The sequence below is a fragment of the Saccostrea cucullata genome, unplaced genomic scaffold (assembly GCF_032062105.1).
Source record: "Saccostrea cucullata isolate Sc308-1 unplaced genomic scaffold, CSIRO_AGI_Scuc_v1 ctg7973, whole genome shotgun sequence".
Classification (NCBI taxonomy): Eukaryota; Metazoa; Mollusca; class Bivalvia; order Ostreida; family Ostreidae; genus Saccostrea; species Saccostrea cuccullata.
Genome location: NW_026927234.1, coordinates 4,406 through 16,999, shown reverse-complemented (window position 1 = coordinate 16,999; position 12,594 = coordinate 4,406). Strand labels below are relative to the sequence as shown.

At 32.2% G+C, this 12,594-nt stretch overlaps 1 long non-coding RNA gene across 1 annotated transcript; it reads left to right on the top strand.

Annotated features, from left to right (window-relative positions):
* Window positions 1-345: 345 nt before the first annotated feature.
* On the top strand, window positions 346-11,610 carry LOC134273789 (uncharacterized). Its single transcript, XR_009993490.1, has 3 exons — window positions 346-393; window positions 9,691-9,766; window positions 10,962-11,610. It is a non-coding gene; the product is annotated as an uncharacterized LOC134273789 (long non-coding RNA).
* The last annotated feature ends 984 nt before the right edge of the window (window positions 11,611-12,594 follow it).

The following is a 12,594-nucleotide window of genomic DNA, read 5'->3' as shown; positions in this document are numbered from 1 at the left end:
CGTCCGTCTGTCCGTCCGTGTTTACGAGAGTGCATTTATTGGGTATTTTTCATGCCAAGATTGTACTTATTGGGTACTTTTTGCTTATTGGGTATACGCAATAAGAAGTGTCGCTGAATATGCTTAAAACACCATAATTGGGTATTTGCAGGTTAGTACCCAACAAAACTTGGACACGACGATTTGTCCAAAAAAGTGTCCAAAAAAGTTGCTTTCACGGACGCACCGTGTTTTGTGTTTCAGTTTTACATTCGGAACTCTAAATTTTCGAGAGTTCCGAAAATCAACTTCCGTTGATCCTGATCATAACAACGTTTGTTTTCATGAAAAAAAATATGGCGACTATAAGAAACACTTAATGTCAACAAGATTTTCTGATTGACAAGAGAAAAGGTAAGTTAATTCGATTAATATTTATACATTGCTGGGTTCTTGTTTAAGGAAAAAAGATTTTAATTTAATTTTGAAAACAATTGTGCACAAAATTAAAATAGATATATCGGAACAATTAATCCTAAGTTGTACTTGTTTGTATTTTGAATTTTCTCTGTCTTTTTAACTCTCTTGAGGGCGAGAAGTATTTAGTAAATGATCGTATATTGTTAGATAATCTTTAATAAATCGAAAGTGTTTATTATTTAATTTTATTTTATATCATAACCAACTAAGTATGTTCTGACAATGTATATTGGAAAGGGAAATGAAAATTTTAACAATCGTGTATTCATAAATCAGCTGTTAATTATCGGTTCATGTAGACAGTATTACAATCGCAAAGTGAGTTGAGATGATGATAAATGGGATAATTGACAACAACTAAATAATTGTATGTAAGTTTATCTCATCTGATATGTAACTTAAGAGATTCATTGTATTACTGAAAAACTTTCAGTCAAAACTGTGCTTCTTTCTGTCTTTGATTTTGACTGAGTGTCTGCTTTATTTTGATTTTTTTTTTTAAATTACTGTTTTTGTCATCTGTTTTAATTAAAAACAATACTGAAATTGATATAGGGCTACTATAGATAACTATTTCACATGATGGGTGTGTAATTAGCATCGCGCTACACCCGGGGCTTCCATTTTTGAGGATGGGGCTAGTGGTTTTCTGCACTGAGGAATCCCCTTGGGCTATTAGGAATTTTAAAATACACATATAATACATGAAAAGCACCACCGGTATTTTCACTCTTTTTTTGCTATTAAATTCTCTAATATGGAAATATTCCAGACAGCATGCTCATATTATCTATAAATCTCGACAACTGCATCCATTTTGCAGTACTACAAGACTTAATTACTTAAAAACAATCTTTTATTTCCTAATTTGAATTTCCCCCTTTCCTTTGTTTAATATAGCAATATTTGCTTGTACATATATGCCTCACAGATATCTCATTATTAAATTATATACATTCACCCAATCAGCTCAATGATAAGTGTCATGCAATTATGTAGCGTTTTTTTAAGCCATATATGGCGTAACTGAGAAAATATATTTTTGAAAAATACAAAATTAAGTAAAGAAATATAGTTAATACATTTAAATTAAAGCTTTTCATACAATTCGGAGCACGGAGAACAACCCCGTTTTATGTAATGGTTATAAGCCGAAAACTGTCCATTATGTCAGATATTAGACGACCCGAGGCGCGTTAGCGCCGAGGTGAGTCTAATATCTGACATAATGGTCAGTTTGAGGCTTATAACTTACTTAAAACATTTCACCACTGTCAAACACTTCCATTGTTAACTTATTGGACAGTCACAGGTAAGGTCTCGTTCTGCTTGGATGACTACCTGGCACTGTTCATCAAGTAAGGCCAAAGAAAGCCAGTTTTGGTTTTCCTTCTGTCTTTATGAATAGTAGGAATCATCGAGAGGTGTTTTATATCAATAAATATGAACATTAACTTTGTTTAGTCTTATTTATCCGCATTGCGACATTTTTTTAACCATACTACGCATGCGTAAAAGTCAGTTCTACTAAATTCTTTACAATTTATTCATTTAATAACGCAAGGACCACGGATGAGGACGCACATTTTAATTTTGAAAAAAGACCTTCAGAATCGGCAGTTTTGAGGATGCCATTTATCGATTACACCAAGATGCCTCAGTTCAAGTTTTCTACCATATATCCTTATGCTTCGGAATTTGCAAGAAATAGTTTCTGTTAACAGGTAATTTTTGTAAAGCAGTAAGATTTGAAGGATTTTACTCCAACCACTGTATAAGCATTTTCTATTAAACTGAGAGATCATTTCTGATGATTTTTTTTTAATGCAACGGTTACTCTTTTGTGTGCAGGTTTCGAACTCGGAAGGATTTTACTGCAGCCATCCCTTAAAACAGCGACAGACACTTGCTAAAACAACGCGGGACTAGGTGGAAAAATGTTCATAAAATACCGATCGAAATTACTACAAATTCCGTTGGAATTTCATGAGCGACATTTTGTGCTAAATGCGGAAAAAGTGAATATTTAAAAAAGCAAAAAAGCCCAAGGTTCTGTGTAAGAAAACGCATGCTTCTCATTCATCTTTTGTGTCCCTTGGATTCTATATATGTTCCATGGATCAATCATTGTGAAATGAATCTAATATATAGCATTTAATGAACGGTGAATTTAGGAAATTTATGATCGGAGCCACGGATGAGTCTTCAATAATGAATGTGAGACACTCAATTCACTGTGGATTATTTGTGACATTTTATTGTGAAATGTTAACATTTAACGCTACTAATTTCATTTAACGCTACTAATTTCATACATTATTGTTCATATTAAATTGTTTGATTTGTCATTGTCTTTTAAGTGCTGTTTATTTATTTGCCTCGCCCTTTGTTCTCATTTGAATGTTACTTGTACCTGTCCAATAAGTTGAATCTTATTGGACACCTACAGGTAACTTATTGGACGGGGTGCAGGACAATAACAAATTTATTGAACCAGGTTTAACAAAAGGTGACGTCACAAAAATGTTTTAACTAATAATACGATTTTATCTACTCTGTAATGTGTTATTTAAATCTTTTGTATTTTCTTCCAAGTCGGAGAAAATTCCAAGAATCCAAATTAAATTTTGATATCTTTATAACGCAATTGACTTGGATTTTGTAATTTACGGAAAATTTCTATCTTTATCATGTTTATATAAAGTAATGATACAAATAATAAGTTCTCATAATTCTAGTCTAATAATTTTCATTGTACATACGCCATATATGGCTTTAAATGATTCAAGATGAAAACAAAATGATTTTTGCTTCGTTTTAATTAGACGAACTAGTGAATGACCAGAAAAGGAATATTTAAATTCTTTTTTTAAATCATTAATTTATATATGATTAAATTTTACTAGCGAAAATTAAATTAAACTTTAATTTTAAAAAGAATCATCTGTAGTTAATACCCTGGGGCCCGTTTCATCAAAGGTCGTATGCCCAGTCGTAGCGCTACGCCGGCGTAAATAGTCTAGTCAAATTATCAAATTTTCCATCAAAATGTGAACTAATTGCAACAGTTTCAAAACTTAGTTTTAATCAATCTATGATATGATCTGAATATATAAAAGAAAGTTTAGAAAAATTTATACATGGGAAAATTGAAAAATTGAGGTCATTATGGGGACGTTTTGTTTTCACTCTGATTAAGTTTTAAATGTACAGTGTAAAGTAGAAACTTCTATACTGGTTTTTAAAAAACATGTAAGTAGGGAAATAAACTTAACTGAATAAACTGAATTGGAAAAATATTAAATATGGGTTACTATATGTGTTGGTTGCCATGGAAACAATGTAAATTGAGAATATCACCTACTTTTGAACAATGAACCTTTACAAACACGAATACAGTCACTACGTTAGTTTACACACATACTCAAAATGCATTCTTTTGCGATAAATGCTTCAAAGAAATTATTCAAAAGATTTATGTAAATCGGTGGTAACCATGTATACATTATAAATGAATTTTACATGAAAAATTTCGGTATTCAGCAATGCTAAATATAGCATGAATATACGAAATATCACCAAAAGTTAAGAAACAATAAAGATGCTTCAATTCATATGAAAGGTAATATCCGAAAATAATTAGGAGCAGATTTAGAGGGGTCGGGGGACTTCCCCCAATAAGAATTTTTTATGAAAAAGTAGCAGAAAATGCCCCCCCCCCCTAAAAAAAAATTCCCTCTTGTAACTGAAAGGTTTTCCCCGTATATGAAGAAAATTGTGAGAAAATCTCATAGAACCCCATTCCTCCCCGAAATAGATTTATATGTTTTTATTCTGGATTAGGTAGGTTGTTAATTTTTTTTTTGTCAAAAAATATTCTGAAATCTGAAATTTTTTTACGCACAGCAAAGCTGTTCCCCATAGATTACATTGTAGTCGTGTTGTCCACCCTCCAGAAAATTTTCTTTCAACATGTGACGCCAGTTTTAAGTCCCTGCAATATGATTGGTTGGTAACTTGTATAAAATGCTCAGAAATAAAAAAAAAATACTCTGTTTCAGTATCATTAAATGCTTGTACACTATAATGAGTATGATGGTTCTTGCTTGATCAGAACTTGAACCCACCCCACACCCGGGTACCCTAACAGGGTAATTCTTTTCATGAGTTTAATAAACGTGCTATCTTACTCATATCAAGTGGATCAACATTGATCAATGTATTTTTTACCCTCCATAATGTGACCAAGTAATTACATATATTTTATTTCATATATTTATTTAGGCTAATACCGTACTCACTTTTGTTAACTTATTTCTTATTCGATTATTGAATTAAGTGAGTATGATTCTGACATTTTGTAAAGTCTTTTGTCGAATACTCATTTGTAATCTCATTCCTGACTGGCGTATTTTTTAAAAATCAACTCAACCCACTTGCGCAGTAGGTCTAGGTGTAAATACTCATGTTCGATTGAAATTACTTGTCCCGCCAGCCAGTTTTCAAGGTCACAACTCCTCGTGCTGTCCGTAAAGGTATTTGCTTCTGAAATACTTTTCTTTTTCATAACTTGTTAATTTTTCATTACTTATGTTATTTTTCATTCTATTCAAAGTTATAATTATGTATATTCTTTTATAGGCATATGCCATTGCCGTTTATTGCTGTTTAATAAAGATTTAAGTGTGACCTGGTCTTGTTTCTGCTCGGTTACAATATAATGAAACCACGCCATCCTGTGTAATAAGAACATAGCAACATGCAGTCAATGTTGCTTCGATGGTAATATTCCAAAAAGTATTTCAAGATTTCTTTCAGTATAATTATACCCTCAACTACATTCAATAATATAAAGATAAGACACGTTTTTGGATAAAATCTGAAATTGTTATCCCTTGAAAATGATCATTGTTGACCAAGATGTGGTCGAATCAACAGTAATTAAATTGCATTGAGTACAAAAAATTGTGAAATGTGCTCGCAAAGGTTCTGCGCAGTTAATAATTATTATATTGTTACCCTTCTTAAATCTTAATGTATTTCAAACCGTTGCTATGTAATGTTACTTAAAGAGGGGGGGGGGGCAGTTGAAAGCACACAGTAGATTATTTTATTCTTATTGATAAAAATAAAATCTAAGGTCAAATTAAAGCACTTACACAAATGGAATGAAGTAAAAGAGAGCAAGCCAAGTATTTGTTTCAAGGAAGAATTAAATGTTAAACTCTTGGTAGATACTGGTACTCAATTTTTACTTGTTCAAATTCATATGTAAAAGTTGTTATATTTTCCCCAAATATGTTATCCTAACAGTAATAGAAATTATAAGACTTTGGCTTTAATTTAGGAATTCACCCGCATGGTGCAGGGGTTAGAGCATCTGCTCTAGAGTTGCGAAGTAAGGAGTCAATCCTTACGTCGCGGGTTCGAATCCCACTGTGGGATGTGGATACCGGTCAGATAAGACCGTATAAACCGAGGTCCCGTGTCGCAGTGGACGCTGGCGCGAAAAAGATCCCTCACTGCTTAATGGCCCAAAGTGTTGAGTATAGAACAAAATGTGCAGCTCTCCACTGACAAGTGGTGGCGTCTCCATATGCATGAAAAATTCTCGAGAGGGACATTAAACAATATACAATTATAGTAGAGAGATTCACGTCCATCTACTTTTCTTTGTTTAAAGTTGCTCTTATTAAGAAGTGACTTTGAAAGTGTTCATGATTGTTCACATTCTAAAGCATGCTCACGGAAACGCCGTTATCACCAGGTTCATAAAATGGAGATTCAATAAGTGCTACATCAGGCATTTTGCTGTTTACTGTACAATTATAGTAGAGAGATTCACGTCCATCTACTTTTCTTTGTTTAAAGTTGCTCTTATTAAGAAGTGACTTTGAAAGTGTTCATGATTGTTCACATTCTAAAGCATGCTCACGGAAACGCCGTTATCACCAGGTTCATAAAATGGAGCTTCAATAAGTGCTACATCAGGCATTTTACTGTTGCAAAAATGACCATATGATCTACAAGGAGAAGTTTTTAAAAATGGGTTTAAAATATTTTGTTAAAAAGTTACATTAAGAATTTTAGAAAAAAGAGCATTTAAGCATTTAATTCTGTCTAAACGACTCCATTTGAATTATTTCCACTACTATAAACATAATGCAGATTTTGTACATGCATAGATGCATGGTGCAGTCTTTATAGAGAAAAAGGTCAATATCAATTGGCTTTTTATATAAGGTTCAATACTCTTTACGAAAGCTATAAGCAGTAAATCTGGAGAGCAAAAATTGTTTGAATCACACAGTTCAAATTCAAGTTCCGGAGATGCCTGAATGGAATTAAATATTTGATTTTTTTAACTTGGAGACCTTCAAATCAAATCCTGCTCATGTGATTCCTAAATTCTGTACTCTTTATTTCAAAATGATAAATTTCAATAAATTTTCTATATATTTAATCAAAATATATTCTGTGATGATGCAATTGTAACAACTCTGATATACATTGTACATGTACTTGTATGATAAGCTTCCTTGCAGAATTCTTTAGAAAAGGCTGTTTTCACTTATTTTGTATACTACTTGTGTTCCATACATTTTTTGTTTCTTGTGTATAAATTCCAAAACTATCTATCAGGTGTTTACAGATAAAATGAAAGTAAACACATTCACATTTAGGAATTTCACGTACATGTATATTGTGAATACAAACAGCGTTCCATACTTTGTTGTTTACATGAATGGTAATTGCAACCATTATATTTGTGTAGATGATATTTGGCCGGTGAAGTCAAAACTCCACTTCTTTGAAAATCAAAATATATAATTTTTTTAATTTACTTTTGATTGCATAACAAACTACAAGTTAAAACAACAACTTTAAATGCTAATTGGCTATTGTTTACAGGTTGTCTGTCATAGAAAGCTCATATAGAAATAGTACGGTGTGCAAATGGGTAATTCTAAATTCATACTGATCCCTAATTTTAATCTTCCGATTTCCCAACTTTCCCCTGAGTGAATTTTTCTAAACTTTTTATATGTGAGTTACTAATAGCTTATCTACAAATCTGCATTAAAATATAAACTGTTGCAATTAGTTCTCATTTTTCAGTAGAATGACTAGACTATAAAGTCGGGACTAGCACGAATATTTGCATTTCATTAAAGAGTGTATCGTTACGCCTAACTAAATTTAGGCCAAAATTTTACGTCTACTCATGGGTAGGCGTAAGTTAGGGCGTAAAGTTAAAATAAGGCCTTTTTATTAATTTTAACGAGTTCTAAATAAAAAGTAAGGTTCTAAGAAGAATTTAAAATACAAACAATGCATTATTTAATTATACATATTATGAAGAGGGGGGAGGGGGGTTGTTACAACTACTTGGGGACGTAGTTGATTTGAGTAATAACATACTCAAATAATATTTTGATAAATTTCTGCTGAGAAGAAAAGATGGTCTTATTAGAGATTTCTTACGTTCTGACAATGCATTCAAACACATTTGATTGTGGTATTGTATGTCTAAGGTATTGTAAAACAATTTACATATATAACTGTATATCTACACCCCGCTTGAAAATCTCCCGAATTTGCAGATTAATTAACATTGAATGTACAGATTACTTAGTTAAAAACGAAAGTAATTATTTTCTTAGGTATCTGGGACAAGTGATGTTCCCGGCGAATCATAGACCCCAACCCAGGAAGGGGGTTGGGGTCTCATAGACAATAAGAGATTTTTGAAAGTGGTAATAAATTATTGCTTTTATAATATCGATGTAAGACGGTGATAATTACACAGTTAAGTTCAAGAATGAATTATTCCTAATTTTTTTTTTCTCAGACAAACATTGATGCAGAAGACATCTTTAATTTTCATAATTTTGTTTAAAAGAGCAAATCTTACATAGTATAAGATAATCTGAGCGCATATAAAGCACATATAAGTTGAAAATATACATGTTTTTGATTTCCTGCATTACTTACATTTTAATGAAAACAAAATAAAGAGTAGCTGTAACTAAATTTTAAAGACAGAGACCACACAAGCAGAGAATTTTTGTAAGAATATCTTTGTAGTCATTTTTCAAAACCTCTCTCTCTCTCTCTCTCTCTCTCTCTCTCTCTCTCTCTCTGCGTACTTTTAAAACGATACATCGCATTTAATCTGCGGATAGTAAAGATTTTTTTTCTATAACTGAACAATTATGTATCAATTGAATTGACAAACAAATAATAAATACAGAGAGGATTATCTTACATGTACCATAGTAGTGAACGTGTAAAATATTATTTCTTGACTCAAAATGTGTTCATATGTAAATCGTTTGCATTTTGTTTCCATTATTTTTGCTTGCATATACATTTTTTATTAAAATTTTTAAATCGTATTCTGTCTCAAACTTAATTATTAGTATTTGTTAGTAGAATCAGTATTTATCGAATCATGAAATTTATTATTATTATAATTTCGGGAAGAGGGGGTATGGCTGTAATTAAATTTCCAAAAATCATGTCTCTTACATAACACTATAAACCCATGCATGTTTCAATTAGTGCAAGTATTAATTTATCTATAACTTGTGTTATTCTGTACTTTGACGTGCTACAATTTATACATGTTTGTACGCTTTGGACAATGTTTATGTTTTTGCGCCAGCGCAATGCAACGTTGTCAAGGACTTAGTTCTGTGACTAAGCGTATCTTTTACGACTAGACTTACGCCACTTGGTGAAACGCAAATTAAGCTAGACTAAATTTTGGCGTAATCCCCGGAAGTACGCCTAAGTTAAGGCTTAACTTACGACTTTTGATGAAACGGGCCCCTGACTTTTTTTCACGATTAACTTTTTTTCAATGTTACTTTTTAATTTTTGCCTCTATATTTGGGCTTGTCACTTTTTACTCGGGGATAGTAACTTTATTGCCACGAAGCTGTGGATTAGTACTTGATTTCCTTTATTGCACAGCGATGACTATGATTTAATAGCACAAAAAGCTAATGGGTTTACGTATGTGAATTTATATGATTAATGCTTACTTGTGATTTTAGGATAACTGGAGATAATGATTCCCTTTTTCCATTTATATTACATAGATATTTTTCTTGGTATTATGTTACAATAAATTTGTTTAGATTTTTTTTTTATAAAAGTAATCAATAATTACAATGGAAATTAAAACCATAATCATGTTCACTGACGATTTTCAATATGTAACAGGTTAAACAGGAACTTCAATTGTGAACATTGCAGAGAACACACCCATCAGAAGATGACCCTCAGAAATAGGACAATTGTAAGTAATCAGTAAAATGAACTGGAATACTTCATGCCAACCATAAGATTTTTAGAGACATTTTCGCTTCTTAAATTAGAAGAGAAAACTTGTACATACTACATAACTATACTAGGCAACCAACTTTTAACTGCAAGAAAGCTTTTGGTATGTGCAGTACAGCTACATAAAACCTCTTTAGTATTCATGTAAAGTTTGAGAAAGTACCTTAGTATTTATTTTTTAGTGTTTGCCAACATTTTTATGCACACTGTTTGCTTGTTTGTACTATCATTTTATTTTAAATTCTTCCGATGCCATTTACCTTTGCCAGTTTAGAATCATTTGTTTTAAGGGCATCTGAGGGTTGGTTCCAGAACTTAATTAATTGTAAAGTAAATACTGGGGTACTATACGGTCATAGGTTATGTTAATACATGTATAACATATTGTTCTGATAGAGGTGGCATACAGGAAAAGAAACAATACTAGATATCACTTCAAAGGGATAAAACAGCTTCATCTTGTAGGTGTATTTTATTTAAGGATCACTACTTCATATCTGATGTGCTGAAAGTTATTCATAATCTGTTTGACTGTAATTTTTCATATTTTCAACTTCTATCCAGCTAAGTCAATTTTAATTAAATTTTGTGCAAAGCATACCCCAGGAAGGGGGGATGGAGTGTCAAGTGTGTCTCTGTCCCTGTCAATATAATTTCAATGCAGTTAGTAAGGTTTGGGTCAATTTTAAATCCTCTTTAGCAGAACCATTGGGCTAAAAACAATACTAATGTGAAAGCTTTATCATTAAGTGTAGAGATGTTTTTGAAGATTATGTACCCCTAATGTACTGATAGTGTTACATTAGAAGTCTAAAATTTGCAAGAAGTAGGTGTAAAATCTACTTCTTAACAATCAGTAACTAACATACTGTCTAAGTAATATGCAACATCGTTTTGTGTGTTGAATGATGGTTCCATTTTGATAAAATTATGGCGGATGGGGGTTAGGATGAAGATGCAGTTAGACATAGAAGGAAAAAAAAGAGTTGATAGAATTTAGTTTTTCTTCCATTTTATTTATCATTACATATTTCTGAATAAGAAATATACTGCTACTTCTTGGTTGGGTTTGATCAACATAAAGGGTGATCTTGCTGTAGTCAAGAAAAACATATTTTATACGGCAAAGAAATGCCTTTATTTAATTGCAGGATGAATAAAATGGACAGAGGCAGAACTGAAGGAGATGCATGAAATGAGGAATATTTCAAAGATTGCCTGAGCATAACCACTGCTACTGGATAAACATATGGCAATATAAAACAGCAGGGTCAATGGAGGTATCATACAGTATAGGCCATGAGAGACCCTGTAGAAGAAAGTATTGAACAGAAACAAAAATAAAACCATTTTGACATTTATTGAAATATAGGATCAAATTAAAGTCTTACATGTAAAATTTGGGCATGTATTGACTTTTCTCTAGCTCTAAGACTTATAACAGTGATGATTTAATTTAATATCTTTATCCCGATTTGTCGAAAAGATTTGGACATAGTGCATCAATTATTTTAAAGTTTTGATACAACGAATTCATTCATTGTACTTGTAACTGAGTTTTCTGGTGCGACACTGTTTTATCGGCTTCAAAACTAAGTTTGTGATTTCCAAACCAGATTAATGAGATCATTTAATATCTTTTAACATCGGTGACTATTTAATCCATTCTTTTACATCTCAGAAGTATATTATTATTACAGGGGAAATATGCATTGTACATGTATCTGTAATAAACAGGATTATAGAAATTTTCCATATAATACAACACAATCTTGGCAACTGAAGGCAAATATTTTATCAAGGGTGTGATCTATTTATCAGTATTGTTTTCAGCATCTTGCTCTACCTGTAATGACTTGCTCCAAGTTCCAATATTTAAATTTAAATTTTGCAAACATGGTTATAAAATTCTTTAAAAGCCAAATAGTTTAGGCACAAAATGCTTATATATTTCCTATCATTTGTAAAGTGTACACTGAATGAGATGTGGAATGTTAGAATTAAGGTATTAAATATGTTTTGGACTTCTGTATGTTTATGCAGATAAATTTGAAATTCAGCTAGGGAAGGTAAATGTCATACTTATTGGGTTTGCAATCTAATGCAAGAGTATAAATATCCAAGACAAATCTGACAATTTTAATGAAGGGTATAAGTAACCCAAGAAGAATTGGACAGGTAAACATCACCTGTTGGGTTTTATTCTAATGTTGGGATGTAATATCCAAGAAGAGTTGAACCAATGTCCAATACCTATTGGGTTTTTTTTCTTATGAAAAAAAAATTGAGTAACCCAAGAAGAATGTCCAATACCTTTTAGTGTATATACTATTGAAGGGAGGAAGATATCCAAGAGGAGTTGGACAGGTGTCCATTCATGTTGGGTAGTATTCTGATGAGGGGATTCTCAAGAAACCCAAGAATTAGACAAGTGTCCATTGCCTGTTGGATGGGATGTAGATATCCAAGAGGATTTGGACGGATGTCCATTACCTGTTGGATGGTATTCTGATGAAACAATTCAAGAAACCCAAGAAGAATTGGACAAGTGTCCATTACCTGTTGGGTGGGATGTAGATATCCAAGAGGAGTTGGACAGGTGTCCATTACCTGTTGGGTGGTATTCTGATGAAACAATTCAAGAAACCCAAGAAGAATTGGACAAGTGTCCATTACTTGTTGGGTGAGATGTAGATATCCAAGAGGAGTTGGACAGGTGCCCATTACCTGTTGGGTGGTATTCTGATGAAACAATTCAAGAAACCCAAGAAGAATTGGACAAGT